Consider the following 16,043-nt stretch of genomic DNA (forward strand, 5'->3'; position numbering starts at 1 on the left):
AAAGGAAGAAAGATTTAACAAACAAGTGGCAGCTTTCAAAAACTCTTAGGCAAGTGCTATTGTGTGCTATTTTGCACACTGAGAAAGGCAAATACCTATTTTCTTTTCTGAAATGACACTTATCTTACACATAATAATAGCTTGTTTAAAAGCAAAACAAAACTGCATTGAAATATGTAGGTTTTTTTTCCATTTGCTTATTTCAACTTCCATGCCCTTTAACTTCAATGTCACTTTCTTTCCATTGAGCTACGTGAATTTTATTAAGGTTTCTTTTTACTTGGTGCTAAAATATTTGTGTTGACATAATTAGATCTTATGGTCATGAAATAACACTTATTCAGCTGAATATTCAGCATTTATTCACTACATGTCCTGTTTCATCAACAAATTCTAATCTACGGCTCTTCCTCTCTAAAGACAGAAAGCAGAGTTAATGAAATTTGCAGTAAATTTTCTGTGAATGAAATCAACTGAAAACAGTGTGGGTTTTGACAGCAACTGTATTGCTTAAGGGAAAGGAAATTTCTGCCCAATTTTGGGTGGCAGCTTTGGGGGATTTTGCTTAGAAGCAAGATTTTTTTTTTTTTTTTTTTATTTTTTAGTTAAAATTCACATCACCCTTTCTTTCTAGAAGAAGATACACTGTGTTATTTTCACACAAGGCTAGGGTTAGGTACCAGCAGATTAATGCTCTTTCTAGCAAATACTGAAATGACATCAGGCTTGTGTTTCAGAGAGAGTGCTCTGAGGGATTAGCAGTTCTGTGTGGACATGGCACAGGCTTAAGCCATGAGGAGCCTCCCCAACAGGAGCAGAAGGCCATAAACTATTTCTACAAAATACTTCTAAGAATTCCTCCAGTATGAAGCAGTTGCTTACTCATGAGTCACCTTGTCATGTGGTGTAGGCGACCTACTGCAACAAGCTAACTTGTACCCAGACTCTTTTTTAGTTTTCTCACTTCCTTTCAATCTGCCTACCAGCTTCCAAGAGCTAGACATGTCCCTGTACATGTGAGGAGGCGAAAGCTACAGTTCATTATCAAGTGGGTGGGTATTTGTGGGTTTTGAGAGATGGACACAATATTTGCACAGATGCAAGCACAGGAAGAGTTCAGTCTTCAGCAGGAAACTTATTTAAGTTCTTCCGTAGGTTTATTCACATTAACAGGGGACTTCGTGATTTTTGACTCAGAGAGTTCTCTCTCTAAAGGTCTGTAAAAAGAAGAAATAGAAACTAATACAGAATAAGTTTTTGGTTTAAAGGAGTACATTTCTCAGTGTAAAAACTCACTTTGTTCCTCTAAGATAAGCAAAAACTTACAATTAATTGGGAAGGGAAAAAATATTGCAGCCAGCATAGCTTAACTTAGTTGTGAGATAGTGGTAGGGTACATCTACAGAGTATATTTTCAGGCAGATTTGATCTCACCGTGCTCATTCCCTGAGCCAACTGAAAACCCAAAGCTCTGTATTGGCAGACATGTAGCTGTAGTTCTCACAACACTCACTCTAAACTAATAAGTCTGGCAGAGGGAGAGAGTATATTAGCTCATTCTTAGTTCCAGCAGCTACCCAGAAGGCATTACAACACACTTGAGAGATATCTCATACAAACTACTGATATGTCCCCACCACACAGAAGTGACTGCAGTGTGCTGTAGGGACAGCTGAGGCACCAGGAGCTGTGACAGCTCAAAGTGAGGTATTATACCTTACATCCCAGGCAGACTATTACTGAGTTAAAGCTGGTTTAGCTGTAACTCCTGTGGTTGAACCTGTGAAAATAATCCAGTTTCTTCCAAGCAAAACTCTAGTAATCTCAGAGCAGCATGCATGATTTCTATTCTTGGGCTCAACAAGGTCTATTTTAGCCTCGGGTACCTCTGAATATTTCCTGGGTATAGAGTTCATGTGACATAACTTCTAAAAAGTGCCTTGCTTACAATCTACCAGGCCAGGAAAAAAAGCAAACAAAAAACTATAGGAGGGAGATGAGCTAGGATAAAGTATAACATATTGTCAGAGGAAATAAATTGTCATCTTGTTGCCCCTATCATTAAAGAAGACCACACATTTCAGAAGCTGGTAAGTATAATTTTTTTTCTGTCTGGGGCTGTCAGATGAATTCAGGACTGAACTCGGGATTCCTGATTCAGAAGCAGGGTCACCAGTACTGCAGCGAGGCACTTTGTTTACTCCTTGTAGAGACACAAAGATGTGGATGCTAGAGCAGAGGAGCATCTCTGCTGTGAGCCTGCTGTGTGCCTGTGCAGCCAACAAGCTAAACAGCATCCTGGGCTGTATCAACAGCAGCATCCAGTACATCAAGGGGAATCGTCATTCCCCTTTTCTCAGCACTCCTTAGATGGCACCTAGAGTACTGTATCAAATTTTGTCCCACCCGGTACAAGAAAGACATTGATCAAATGGGCAAGTTCAGTGGAGGCCCACCAAGATGGTCAGAGGCTATCCTTTGGGGCAGAGACCAAGGGACCTGGATTTGTTTGTCCGGGAAAAGGGAAAGCTCTGGGGAACCTAAGCAGGGCCTTCTAGTGCCTACGAGGAAGTCATTAGGAAGACGGAGTCAGGCTGCTCACAGCAGTGTGTGGCAGAAGGAAAAAAGACAGTGAGCATACATAAATAAAGAGGGTTAGATTACATATAAGGGAAATCTTTTTCACCCTAAGGGCAGCCAAGCAGCGGAAGAGGCAGTCTAGGTTCTCATGCAACCTCCACTCTTGGAGGTTTGTGAGAGGTGACTGAATAAAGACCTGAGCCATGTGGCCTGATCTTTTAGCTGAGCCTGCTCTGAACAGGAGGCTGGACTAAAGACTGTCAGAAATCCCTTCCAATCTCAACTATTCTATGATCCTATTTCTTCAACAGCTTTTTAGGGAGGTTACAGGCCACTTCACCAAAGCACTTACACATACTTAGACTGCTCTTAAAGGCTTTCCTACAGGCAGCAACTGCAAGCAGACATGTTTTGATCAAAGTATTAGCCAAAAATACTTTCATTCACTGTTTACTTTGGGGTAACACCTTATCTTTGCACAAGTTTCATTCTTCATTTCATAACAGATGAGGGGTTTTGCCAGTTCTTTTTCACTGCTTAGTTCCTCAAATGCATTTTCATTCTCTTTCAATTTTTTTTTCTTTCCATGTTTTACTTTGTTCCCAAGCTCCTACTACATGTAAATATAACTTCTTTTACTGAAATTCGTTATAGTAGACCTTATTCAAAGATACGCACAAGGGCAATTACTGCGTGTATTACCAAACATCAGCTAATCTTCAGCAACTGATAGGCTGTTGCAAACTTTCTAAGAAGGTTATCAGCTTATGTTTCTTCGTGTAAGCAGAAGTCTTGCTTCACCGTTGCACTGGAATGTGTTGCCCAAGGAAGTTGTGAATGCTCCATCCCTGGCGGCGTTCAAGGCCAGGCTGGGCAGAGCCCTGCCCGACGTGGTCTAGAGTAAGGTGTCCCTTCCCATGGCAGGGGGTTGGAACTGTATGATTTTAAGGTTCTTTCCAACCCTAAACATTTTATGATTCTCTCAGGTTGCTACAGAAAGCCTTAAAACAGGTCAATATGATACATATTCAACTGGCATCCAAGGAAAACACTTCTGATTTTGGTGTCTTCCTGGATATGAAATGCAGTTGGTAGAATCAGCTTTATTAATTTGGTTATTTATATACTCAGAATGTATCTAACTTCATTTATCACGGCATGTGACTTCTATGCATAATGCTCTTGTGTATTGTACTTCAGAATAAGCTGTGTGTCAAATCTTTGAGCATTCTTTGCACAAGCTATTTTGAACTTTCAACTGTTAAAAATGTAAATATTTTTTTTTTTTAAAAGGTAGTTTGATCTGAGGTGAGTGCCTGTCGTGGTTTAAACCCAGTCAGGTAACTTGTTCACTCACTCCCAGTGAGTGGTGCCGAGCTGACAACAATCAAGGTCCGTGTCCGTCTCCCCACCCCCCCCCACTGCACCGGGCCTCTCCCCTTCCCCGCTCCCGGAGGAACGGGGAGGAGGATCGAGAGAGTGCAACTCCTACGGGTTGAGACAAGAACAGTCCAGCAACAAATCACCACCGCTACTATCAGCTAAAACAATGATAAGGGAAAATAACAAGGGAAGAGAATACGATACCACCGGCCAAGAAAACGAGTTCCACCCGGAAGCTCCTGTCCTTCCGGGTAACTCCCAGTTACTCCCCACCCCGGGCATGACGTGCTGTGGTATGGAATACCTCCCCGGCTAGCCCGGGTCAGGCGCCCCGTCTCTGCTTCCTCACAGCTTCCCCTCTTCCCTGGCAGAGCATGAGCCTCACAGAGTCCTTGGTCAGGGTAAACATCACTTAGCAACAACCGACAACATCGGCTTCACCAACGCTGTTCTCAAAACTAGAAGTCAAAACACAGCACTGCACCAGTTAACACAAAGGAAAAAACATGACTGCTACTGCTGAACCCAGGACAGTGCCCTATTCTAAATTTTTTTTCTCGAGTTGTCTAAAATGTACCAAAGTACCTCCTCAGCATAGTTCTGGTTACCTGCCATTTGCTACAAATGGGACTTAATCACACCACTCTTATTCAATATAAATCAAAACTGTCCCTAGACCTTAAAACTTGTAGTTTCAAAGAAACATGAAAGATTTAGGCATGTGCAGCCCTTGGACTTTTATTGGGAATAACAGCATTGCGTTGCGAGAATCCTTGAGTATTTCAGCTTTAATTCTTCAGCTCCCACGTCATAGCTGTGCTCAAAAATAAGACAGGTTTGGTTTTGTTTTTTTTTTTTTCTATTTTATTTTTATTGCATAAAAATGAGTCATTGTGATATTTAATTCCTCAGAAATGGACATGCACCATGAAATGAACTTTTTTTTTGTTCTCAATTAGAACAACCATTTGTCTTTAGACTGAGATGTTGATGTATATTATTCTGCCTGCACAAATATATTTGGTCACTTCTCATTCATCTTCCTCATTGTTATTCCTATGCCCTTAGGTAGCTAGCTAAATGTTGCTGAAATCGAATTATCAGTTGACTGAATGTCGACCTAGTATACTGACATAACTGTGAGATCACACCTAGAATATTGTGTTCAGTTTTGGGCCCCTCATTAGAAGAAGGATAGAGCAGGTCCAGAAAGGAGCAACAAAGCTGGTGAAGGGCCTGGAGAATCAGTCTTATGAGGGACGACTGGGAGAACTGGGGTTGTTTAGTTTGGAGAAGAGAAGGATCAGGGGGCACCTTCTTACTCTCTACAACTATCTAAAAGCAGGTTGTAGCAAGGTGGGGGTCAGTTTCTTCTCCCAGGTAACAAGCAATACTTGTTACAAGCTGCACCAGGGGAGGTTTAGATTGGATATTAGGAAAAATCTCTTCACAGAGAGGGTGATCAGACTATAAACAGGCTGCCCAGGGCAGTGGTGGAATCACTGTCCCTGAAAGTGTTCAAAAACCGTGTAGATGAGACCCTCAGTGACATGATTTAGTGGTGGTCTTGGCAGTCCTGCATGGACTTGATGATCTTAAAGGTCTTTTCCAACCTAGCTGATTATATGATTTTATGATTCTATGATTCTAACTGAAAGGCTGCATAATACCACCTGTTTAGTCAGATGGCAAAATGGTATAATTTGTTATTTCTTTTACTTTTATTTGAATGCAACAAATTTAATTTTATAAACAGGGAATTAAGTATGGAGACTATTCATAGGTTTCTTGTAGAAGAGCTTAGCATAACGAGGTCACCTGGGCTGCAATTGATATCATTGCTTGTGTTACATTGCATGTAATTAAGTGAATAGCTTGAATATGTGGCTACAAGGTTGGAGGTGCAAAGTGGTTAACACTTCTGGGTCACATCTTCAGTCTTTGTGTGCTGTTGATAGAAAGCACTCATGCAGGCAACTAAATAGACAGGAATTTCCCTAAATAAAAGTGAGTACCATAGAACAAGTTAAAAATGTTAACAATAACTTACTTTTACTGTCAATCAGTGATAAAATGAACCATTACCAGCTGCTGAGAGAGTTTTCTAAATGCTTTTTTTTACAGATCACAACTTAGAGCAACCCATGGGCTGTTCTAACCTCTAACAACCTGACTTTTCTTTGGCATCTGCTCAACACTCCCCACTGATTAGCTTAGCCAGATCCTCATTTGTCTCACTGGCTTACAGAGATCCTATTATGAAAAGCCAAATTATTCCCACCTGTAAAAGGCTAAAGTGTCTAACTTGGGGCTGTTGATGTCAAGATGCTGAAGATGTTGAGATGAATGGAACCCAGGTATTTTTTGCCAAGCCTGCAAGTGAAAGTCCTATAGTGTGTTTAGCTGAAACAACCTTGACACTCTGTTTTCAGCTGCAAGCTATCACTCTAACTCAGGGATGGCTGAGTACATCCTCTGAGCACTTCTTGGTGCATGAATGCACAGGCAGGTGGATCTTACATGCTTTAGCTACACACCTTGATAGGTCAGTGCTTAGGAAATCTATATCTTACCCACTTTATCTACTGTCAGTCAGGATTTGTTTCAGTCTAAGGGTCTGGTCATGGGATTTGTGATGTTGCATGGCCAAAGCAAGAGATGAAGATAGCAAAGGAATGGTCATTTTTCTTCTGTAGAGGAGTTCTGCAAAGTGGGCACAGCAAAAGTAAGTCACCCATATGGAAAACAATTAGTGAGGAGGACAGGAAGATCTTTCTTGTCAGCAGCCTACAACTTGTTTGTTAGGGCATTTAAAATTAGACAAAGTCAGCCAAACTAAGACTTACCTCAAATGAATATTCAAAGTGAGAAGCTAGATGTTGTGCTGTGCTGCCTTCAGGCTGATGAAGCAATAAGGTATTCAGAGAGGTAAGTCTTAGAGCATTAAACAAACAAGAAAGTACCTGAGAAAGCCACGAATCAGAGGTTTGATTGTTGTCAGAGAACCTGTCTAACCTGTCTCTCAAGCTGCTTATCTGTGCTAAAAATTGCTTTGAGCACTTCAAATTACAAGTGCTCAATCTGCATAAAGTGGAAGTAATACGCTGGCAAAGTCCTGTACAGGTAGCAATCAACATCATCCTGGACAAGCTACAATATTCCTAAGATGTTTTAAGGAAGACCTGCCAGAGAAGCATTATAGTTATTAACCCTGATTGTCAGAATGTTGGGCAGGCTTGAGTCTCAGGAGCTGAAGCATTCAAATAAATAAATAAAAGATTACTTGATGTGCATCACTGCTTAGGGACTGTGAGTCTGAAACCAGCATCCTGAGTCCATAAAGATAACAGCTTGCTCACAATTGATGTGAATGGATGGCAATAGGAACCTTTAAAGGTGATCAGCAAAGACAGAAAAAAGGGGTATTATACTGTTTTCACTATGTAATGACTAAAGAAGTCCTGAAACTTTCTTCCCCCCATTCTCACATTTCACATTTTGTATGACCTGCTTTCCTGGATGATTCTATAACAGATTAGAGGGAAAGTATAATTATGACCCCACATTATACCACAAAACCAATACTGAGTTAGGAACAAAAAGAGTCATGGTTTTTAAAATTAAACCCACTGAACTCTTGGAGTTCATATTTTTGTTAGCAGCTAGTTAATTCCAATCTCCTATCTTAGAGCCTTAACTTCTATCTCTGTCAAAATTCAACACCTCCAGTTCTACAATAAAATGATAAAAAAATGCCAAATCCATTTCTTTGGATATTCCACAGATGTCACCGAGAAAAATAAAACTAAACCTGATATTACCAGAATGTTTAGTCAAAAAATAAGTATAAAATAAGGGTGAAGCTGCCACTGTGTTGGCACACAGCAAAACAAGAAATGATGCTAAGTGACATAATGCCATTATCTCTGCCATCTTTGAATCTGTAATGCTACAACATTAAAAGATGTGTGTTTAAGCTCTTAAATGAGATCTCATGTAAATAACATCAATATCTGACACGTTAGCATGCAAAAGTTGCTGCAACAGCTTATTTAGCATGAGTAACTTAACAGAATTGAAAGAAACTTGGAGTTCAAAGACATGCTTCAGAAAAAAAAAGTACATTGCACAAAAATATAAAACTAAAGGGCTGGGCTTTTTTCTGGCAAATTACATTCTCTTCTGGTATCTTATAGATCAAGACTGGTTTCAGGAAGCTCTTTTGTGACTAATGTTATTGCTCAGCAACAGCATTTACTCCCTGAGAAAGAGAAGAAATAATCAAAGCTGATCCAAACAGTATAAGCAGATATTCCACATGGGGTAAAAATCTGAACCATTTATGATAGCCAAAGCATTCCTTAAATCTCTCCCAAAATAAGCATGGATAAGGAAACAGTCACAGATGGCCAAAAGATGAATCAGAAATAACCCACAGGAAGCTTAGTTCCAAAAGTAATTGACATAGTCATCAAATCAATTTCTGTTGGTACAGACACTTTTGCACTCAATCTGTTTCCTCACCCTGTAGATCATTTGGCATGTCGTTCAAATCACTGCTGCCCAATAGGAGCAGTTATGAGAGGTTTGGGTACTTTCTGGAGTTCACTTTCCACATACTCACAAAGATGTCAGGTGAGGACCAAGTTATTCTTTCTGGTAACTGAGCATTTGTTAAGATATTTACTTTTGAGATGTAGTGTTTTCCCCAGGTATTTTCCATTTTGTGTACAGGAAGAGAGAGCCCTGGGACACTGTGAAACTTTGGACAAGATGTTCCTTCACAATGATTACAGTAAGAGAAAAAATGCACAGACCTGGTTGCCAATGTGCTTTTCAGGCTAAGCATTTAGGTCATTAGTCAGAGCAATAGCAGTGACTTCTTCCATAGTTCAGAGATTACTGCACAAAGTAATAAGGAAGAGTATTTTGTAAAAAGAAAAAAAAAAATCTATTCTTTCAGCATAACTAAAGCACTTTTCAAATTGTGAGAGATTTAAAAGTAAAAAAGGAGTGTATTGCCATAACTGGCAGGAAAAAGGAGAAAGAAGGGAATTCTACCTGGAGAAACACCCACTGAGGAAGTGAATCAGAAACTGAGTTTAATGCTTCTTTCAGGCAGTAGATTGCCAGCTGAGTAGGAACATATTTTGTTTGCTGGGTTGATCAGTAGAAATGACACATTAGTAATTTCCAGCTGCCTACCTGTCTATAAAGTGCCTATCTGTGCACTATCCAGAAGTTTAAAGTTGTTCAGAAGCATAATAGTTGAAAAATGTTTGAGGTACTGATGGATATTTATTCCTGTTCAACTGAGGAGATGGTTCCTCTGCTTATTTCAGTAAGACTGAACACAAAGCTGTAATGGGTTTTGGTGTGCTTGTGCAATATAAGAAACATACTGAGTGTCCTAACAAGTGATATATCATGCCAAAATACCTCGGTGATCTAGGAATCTGGTATGTTTTGCAACTAGTTTATATTTCTGTCACTGTGGGATGAAATTGGAATTTTTGGACCAAAGAGCCATTCCTGAATCATGAATTCTTGCTCTCCTTCTGGGAACGAATTGTATAGAAAGAGCAGGCAGATGCCTCTTCCAGTGGAATGCCAGTATGAGAAGAAACTTGCTGCATGAAAAGAAAATAAGAGGCATCATTACAGAAAACTAAATACAATAGAAATAGAGGGCAGGTTGTGCTAACCAAGATGATATTATTCACCGTAATACATTTACAAAGACAGCACAGAAGGCTGAGGTGCCAGGGTCCCACTACCGGCCTGAGCACACTCAGTACATATAATAAATCTACTATCTCAAACCTGTGTCTCTACAGCTGCTCAACAGTCACCTGTATCTGGCCCAAGGGATAGACCCAACTATTTCCAGCCCACAAGTGTAGGTTCCTGAACCCTGGGCTAAAGGAAAATGTCATTGTGTGTTGCAACACTGAAGTTTGTAATCCCTGAGATACATACATACATAAAATATGCCACAACTCTCAGCTGATCTCCAGCTATATCAGTTTGCTATTAGGTAGCAAAAGTAAACAATTTAAAATCTTGTAATCAAAAGAAGAAAAATGAATTTTTCTCCAAAAAAGTTAGAGTGAAATTGGATTTCAAAGTGCATTTTCCAAAGAATTATTTCTTCTTAGCCTGTTCATACCACAGAACTAACAGGAAATACAATTGACATCCAGAGTGTCTGCTCCAAGTAGGGAAATCACATTTGTACTAGATGAGCCTCAAGTACTTAGGGGTAATTAGTAAAGACATCAGGTGGAAAAGGCTTTCCTACAGAGCGAACAGTGATGGAGTCATAGAAAAAACAGACTTTCACAGAAAATAAGAGCATCATTTGAGAATGCCCGAGGGAAGAAAGCAAAATTTTCAAAATTCAGATCTATTATCAGAATAAAGAAATATAAGATGGATCTGATGCATGCAGGCCAATCAGTAACACAGTAAATAATATATAATTCTGGTCTATATTGCATTTGTGTAATTTCACTTACATTTTAAGTCCAGGATGTTCAATAACGAGTACTGATTTTGGATGTACAACTTTGGATGGTCAACTGCTGAGATGAGTAGCTCAACAGAGGACGCCTTCAACACCGGAACGGGGCGGGAGGAGATCAGCGTCCAGGAGCCTCAACTCAGAGCGACAAGAGCCACCGAGGGACCCTCAAGTCCTTGAGAGGACCTGCCCAGGAGCCGGCAGCTCAGCTGGCGACAGCGAGCAGCTGACTCACACGGAGCGGAGCCAAGAGGAGCGGCACCAGCCCTGACTGGGTAAAAACCTGCCTCAGGGAGCGCGATAGAGGCAGCTTGCGCCGGGTGGTGAGCACTCGTCATGTGAGCAGGCCCCAGTCCGGCAGCTCTGCTCTGGCTGCCCCGGCTGCCCCGGCGGTGGCCAGCGTAGGCACCCAGACAGAGCCGGTGAGAGGGGAGGCTGCAGTGCAGAGCTCGGGGTGCAGAGAGTGCCTGCACTGGTCTGGTGAGGGGAGGGTGCACAATGGGCAGGGCTGCACTCGGTGCTCCCTGGTGGAGGTGCTCCCGCAGCAGGTGGCTGAGCTGCGGGATGCTGTTAATAGGCTGCAGGATGTCAGGGAAGCTGAGAGGAAGCAGGAATGCTTGCTCCAGGCCCAAACTGTGCAGGGGCCTCGAGCTTCCCCTCTACCTCATGAAGGAAAGAAGGAGACCATTAACCCGGGAAGCTGGGAATTAGTGACAAAAAAAAAAAAAAGAAAACAACAGAAAAAGGAGGAAGAGGATAATTAAAAACAAGGGGCTTCCTTCTAAATCTGTTGTCCCCATGCAGAACTGCTTTGCTGTCCTGTTGGAGGCTAATGAGGAAAGGCACTCGCACCAGAAACAGCTGACTGATGCATTGCTGTCCTGGGTTCAGCAGTAGCAGTCATTTTTCTCCTTCTTGGTAGCTGGTGCAGTGCTGTGTTTTGACTTTTGGCTTGGGAACAGAGCTGATAACAATGATGTTTTGGTTTGGCCAAGGACTTTGTGAGCCTCATACTCTGCCAGGGAGGAGGAGAAGCCAGGAGGAAGCAGAGACAGGACACCTGACCCAAGCTAGCCAAAGAGGTATTCCATACCACAGCATGTCATGCCCAGGATGTAACTGGGAGTTAGCCAGAAGGGTGGGGAGTCTGCAGGGTTGGAGGAGGTATCAGTCAGTGCTTGGTTTGGTTGGGGGGGCAAGTTATCAGTTGGCTGGTGATGAGGTGTTGTATTCTTTTCTCTTGTTATTTCCTTTATCATTATTATTATTGGTGGTAGCAGTAGTGATCTGTGTTATACCTTAGTTACTAAACTGTTCTTATCTCAACCCGTGGGAATTGCATTCTTTTCGATTCTCCTCTCCATCCCTCCAGGAGTAGGGGGGAGGAAAAGAAGGGGGGGGGGGGGAGTGAGTGAACGAGTTGCCTGACTGGGTTTAAACCACAACAGTTCTTTTTGGTGCCCAACGTAGGGCATGAGGGGTTGAGGTAACAGCAGATCTGACCAGATTAATAGTCACTCGTCACAATGCTGATTTATTGGCTCTCAGAGTTGTTCCTCTTGATCTCACAGTTTCAGAATGTAGTACATTACTTAGACCCGGTATTTGCTGTGTTAGTGTTTATCAAGTGTGGAGCTTGGGCTAAGGTTTTTGTTTCACTGTATGGCAATGGCTTGTAATACGGGTGGGCTCCAGCAGCAGGGTGGGACGGACGTGGCCGTGGACTTGTACCTGGCCGTCCGGCTGCTCTTCACCGTCCTGGCCCCCGCCCTCGCCTCCGTCTTCGTGAGGCCTCGGGGAGCCGAGGGGGAGCAGCCCCGGGAGCCGGCGGCTGCTGAAGAGGCCCGGGAGAGCGGCCCCGGGGACCAAGCGGCGGCGGGAGCGGGGCCGGAGGCCGCGAGGGGACGGCTGCCGGTGGAGGAGGTTGGGGCGGTCGAAGAGCGGAAGGAGGCGGCTGCCGAGCAGCGGGAAAAGGCGGTGTAGGAGCCGAGCCCCGCGGAGGAGCGGAGCCCCGCAGCCGAGACCAGCCCCGTGACGGCCGAGAGCGTTCCCCGAAACATCTCTACTGGTGCGGCCAGGAAAAAGCAGCGGATCGTAATAGTAGTAGGGGACTCTGAAAGGGACAGAAGCACTTGTCTGTCGGCCTGATCCGGTCTCAGGGGAGGTGTGTTGCCTACCAGGGGCACGGATCAGGGGTGTTGCAGACAGGCTGCCTGCTCTAGTAAGTCCCACGGACTATCACCTGCTTCTAGTGACACATGTGGGTGCTAGGGATATAGACAGTAGTAGCCTGGGGAACATAAAGAAGGACTACAGAGCCCTGGGAGAGGTGGTTAGAGGCTCTGGAGCTCAGATGTCTTTTCATCAATTCTCCAGGATACAGGGGAGGACCTAAAAAAAGCTAGGAGGATTGGCCAGGTTAATAAATGGTTAAAAGGGAGGTGTCATAGTCAGGGGTTTGGGTGTCTTGAACATGGGACCCAAGTTTGTAGGCCAGGTCTAGTGGGGGCTGGTGGAGCTGCTCTAAAGAGCAGTTTTGGTAGGAGGCTTGCCAGACTGGTCAAGGAGGCTTTAAACTAGATGTGTTGGGGGAGGGGGGCATCATTCCATCCCAACACACCCAGTCAGTTGCCAGCACCTATAATAAATGCTCAGAGCAATGTAGAGATATCCCAGCCCCTCCAGCCAATGAGCCGGCTTCATTTGGAGCTCGGCTCAGATGCCTCTATACAAATGCCCGTAGCATGGGGAACAAACAAGAGGAATTAGAGATGTGTGCACGTCTACGGGGGTATGATATAATAGGCATCACAGAAACATGGTGGGATGGCTCCTATGACTGGAGTGTTGGAATGGAAGGTTACAGGCTCTTTAGAAAAGACAGGCCTGGCAGGCGGGGAGGGGGAGTTGCCCTTTATGTTAGGGATAGGCTGGAGAGTATGGAACTCTGTCTGAGGGCAGGTGAGCAGTTAAGGGAGAGTTGGTGGGTCAGGGTCAAAGGGAAAACGGCTACGGGAGACATTACTGTGGGGGTCTGCTTCTATGATTCTAACCTGTGGATGAAGCACTCTATAGACAGATAGGAGCAGCCTCATGCTCACAGGCCCTTGTTCTCATGGGGGACTTCAACCACCCTGACATCTGTTGGAAGGATGGTACAGCCCGGCACAAGCAATCCAGGAGGTTCCTCAATCGTGTGGAAGACAACTTCCTTCTGGAAGTAATAGAGGAGCTGACAAGGAGAGGTGCCATGCATGACCTTGTGCTCACCAAAAGGGAAGGGCTTGTTGGAAATGTGATGCTCCTGGGCAGCCTTGGATGCAGCTATCACAAGATGGTCAAATTTGAGATCCTCAGGACAGTGAGAAAAGCGTGCAGCAAGCTCAGTGCCCTGGACTTCAAAAGAGCAGACTTTGGCCTCTTCAAGAACCTGCTCTAGTAAGGTTCCATGGGATATAGCCCTAGAGGGCAGGGAGGCCTAAGACTCATGGTCGACATTCAAGGATCACCTGGGAACAGGAAGTTTAGGTTGCATGTAAGGAGGAAATTCTTTCCTGTTAGGGTGGTGAGGCACTGGAATAGGTTGCCCAGGGAGGTTCTGAATGCTCCATCCCTGGCAGTGTTCAAGGCCAAGTTGGATGAAGCCTTGGGTGAGATGGTTTAGTGTGAGGTGTCCCTGCCCATGGCAGGGGGGTTGGAACTTGATGATCTTAAGGTCCTTTCCAACCCTAACTGTTCTGTGATTCTGAGATGAAATCCTGTAATTATTCAGTGTCCAGAAATTATGAGTTCATACCCTTCCCTCCACCTTCAATGCTCCGGTCAGTTTTCATATTTCTTTGTTGAACAAGTCAATAGTTTCTCCTCACAACCCTCTTACTGCCCATAAAAGCTTCCCTTTATGCCCACCTGTTGCTGAGGAGAGACTTCAGTTCACAGACTCCTGGTGCAACAGCTTAAAACAGTTCCCTAAAAGCAGTCTACTGTTATGTCAATATAGTTGCCCTGATGCAGTAAGTATTAAACTGAAATTTCTCACAAAGAATTAGACCATATGGTTTCTCTGCTAGGTTTAGTGAATTAACTAACTCCCTCCTTTGTAACTTGCAATAAATAGCTATAAAACCTTCTGCTGTCTTTTTAAAGAATAGTACAAAGTACAAACACTGCAGAACTGGTTTAGCTCTTATCAAACAACAAGAAATGTAATTATATTGCATTTCCCCAAGAACTATTTTCTTTTATTTAACCCTGTTCCTTCAAAAAGACAGAAGAACTTATTGGTCTTACATATACTGCAGCCGGATTCAACAATCCATTGCAATTGCTGATTTTTTTCAGAGGCCTGTGCTCCTCAGCTGGACCACTGTGGTTCCCTACTTGTGCCCTGTTATTTCAGGAAAAATCCAACTGGACCCAATTTTTCTGTGAAAGTAAGGGCTCTAAATTGAAATCAGCTTCTGTGTCTCCCTTAGATCTCCTTTTACATGCTGCTGCTTTGCAGAGTCTTGTGTCACTCTCCCAGGACTATGTGTATTTCCTCTCATTCAGCTCTTGCCCACTGATCAGGTAAGCTATCTGCTATATTTTGGACCAGTTGCGTACACCTGTGTTTTGCATTCCTGTAAAAGGTAATTTTGATCTTATTCATTCTTTTAGCTGTGTATTCTTCTTGGAAGAAAAGGGATGGAAAATCCCACACTGACATGCGGTAATAAAAGGGCAGAACAATTTTCAGTTCCTATTGCTGCAAGTAATTTCTTTGTACTCCCAAATTCTGCCCCTGTCATATTGTCAGTAGCTGGTGGCTAGCAAGGTATCTTGAAGTTCAAAGCAGAGGTCTGCACATTCAAAAAGGTGTTGGAACAGAAAACCAAAAACTTTACCTAAATAATGGTGAGGATAGGTGACCTGTTGGAAATAAAGAAATATTACTTCTAAAGCTATCTGGAAAGAAACCAATTGACCTCAGTGCTTGCTCTGCCCTGAAGAATATCCAGGTAAATTTTGATGCTATAGCATTGTAAGCAAAAAACTCAAATGCCAACCAATTCATGATTGCAAATCATGGAAACTGTTGGAACCCAGGTGTCCCTTTTAGCACTACTTTGCAGCTTCTGCAGTATCACAGAGGTGGTCCAATGAGTAGGACTGGAAAATAATAGATAATTTGAAAACTCTTAGAAAAAAATCATTTAATTACTTTCCATTTCTCCTGCTTGCACCTGATAAATGAACATATTAAACTGTGAAGACTCAGGAGCCTTCAAAAGCCTTTGATGTGTATTAGAATAATCTAATAATTAACCTAATAATTCACCAGCATGACTCATTGAGGTGAAGTGAAACAGTGCTTATGATGAAGGGAATTCCAGATCTGCCAACCCCAAGGTACCAACCTGGCTTCATTCTCCTCTCCTTTGCCGTGGAGAGCTCTGAGCTCCCTTTGATCTACATCTTGCTGTGTTTTATTCTTGGTGAGAGGTTCTTTTTTCGATGCAGATATTTTAAAAAGCTGGGAACATCATGTTTAAAAAGGCAATATTAAGATATTGAG

The 16,043-nt window shown here is 43.1% G+C and overlaps 1 long non-coding RNA gene across 1 annotated transcript in view; it reads left to right on the forward strand.

Annotated features, from left to right (window-relative positions):
* The window catches only part of LOC133266341 (uncharacterized), a 47,912-nt gene extending 32,469 nt beyond the window's left edge, over window positions 1-15,443 (forward strand). The window contains exons 2-3 of the long non-coding RNA XR_009742332.1: window positions 14,962-15,055; window positions 15,146-15,443. This is a non-coding gene — a long non-coding RNA (uncharacterized LOC133266341). The remainder of the gene's footprint in view (window positions 1-14,961; window positions 15,056-15,145) is intronic.
* Window positions 15,444-16,043: the final 600 nt, after the last annotated feature.

The sequence above is a fragment of the Pezoporus flaviventris genome, unplaced genomic scaffold (genome assembly GCF_033815535.1).
Source record: "Pezoporus flaviventris isolate CSIRO_AGI_PZ_B2104156 unplaced genomic scaffold, CSIRO_AGI_Pfla_v1 ptg000007l, whole genome shotgun sequence".
NCBI classification, from domain to species: domain Eukaryota; kingdom Metazoa; phylum Chordata; class Aves; order Psittaciformes; family Psittacidae; genus Pezoporus; species Pezoporus flaviventris.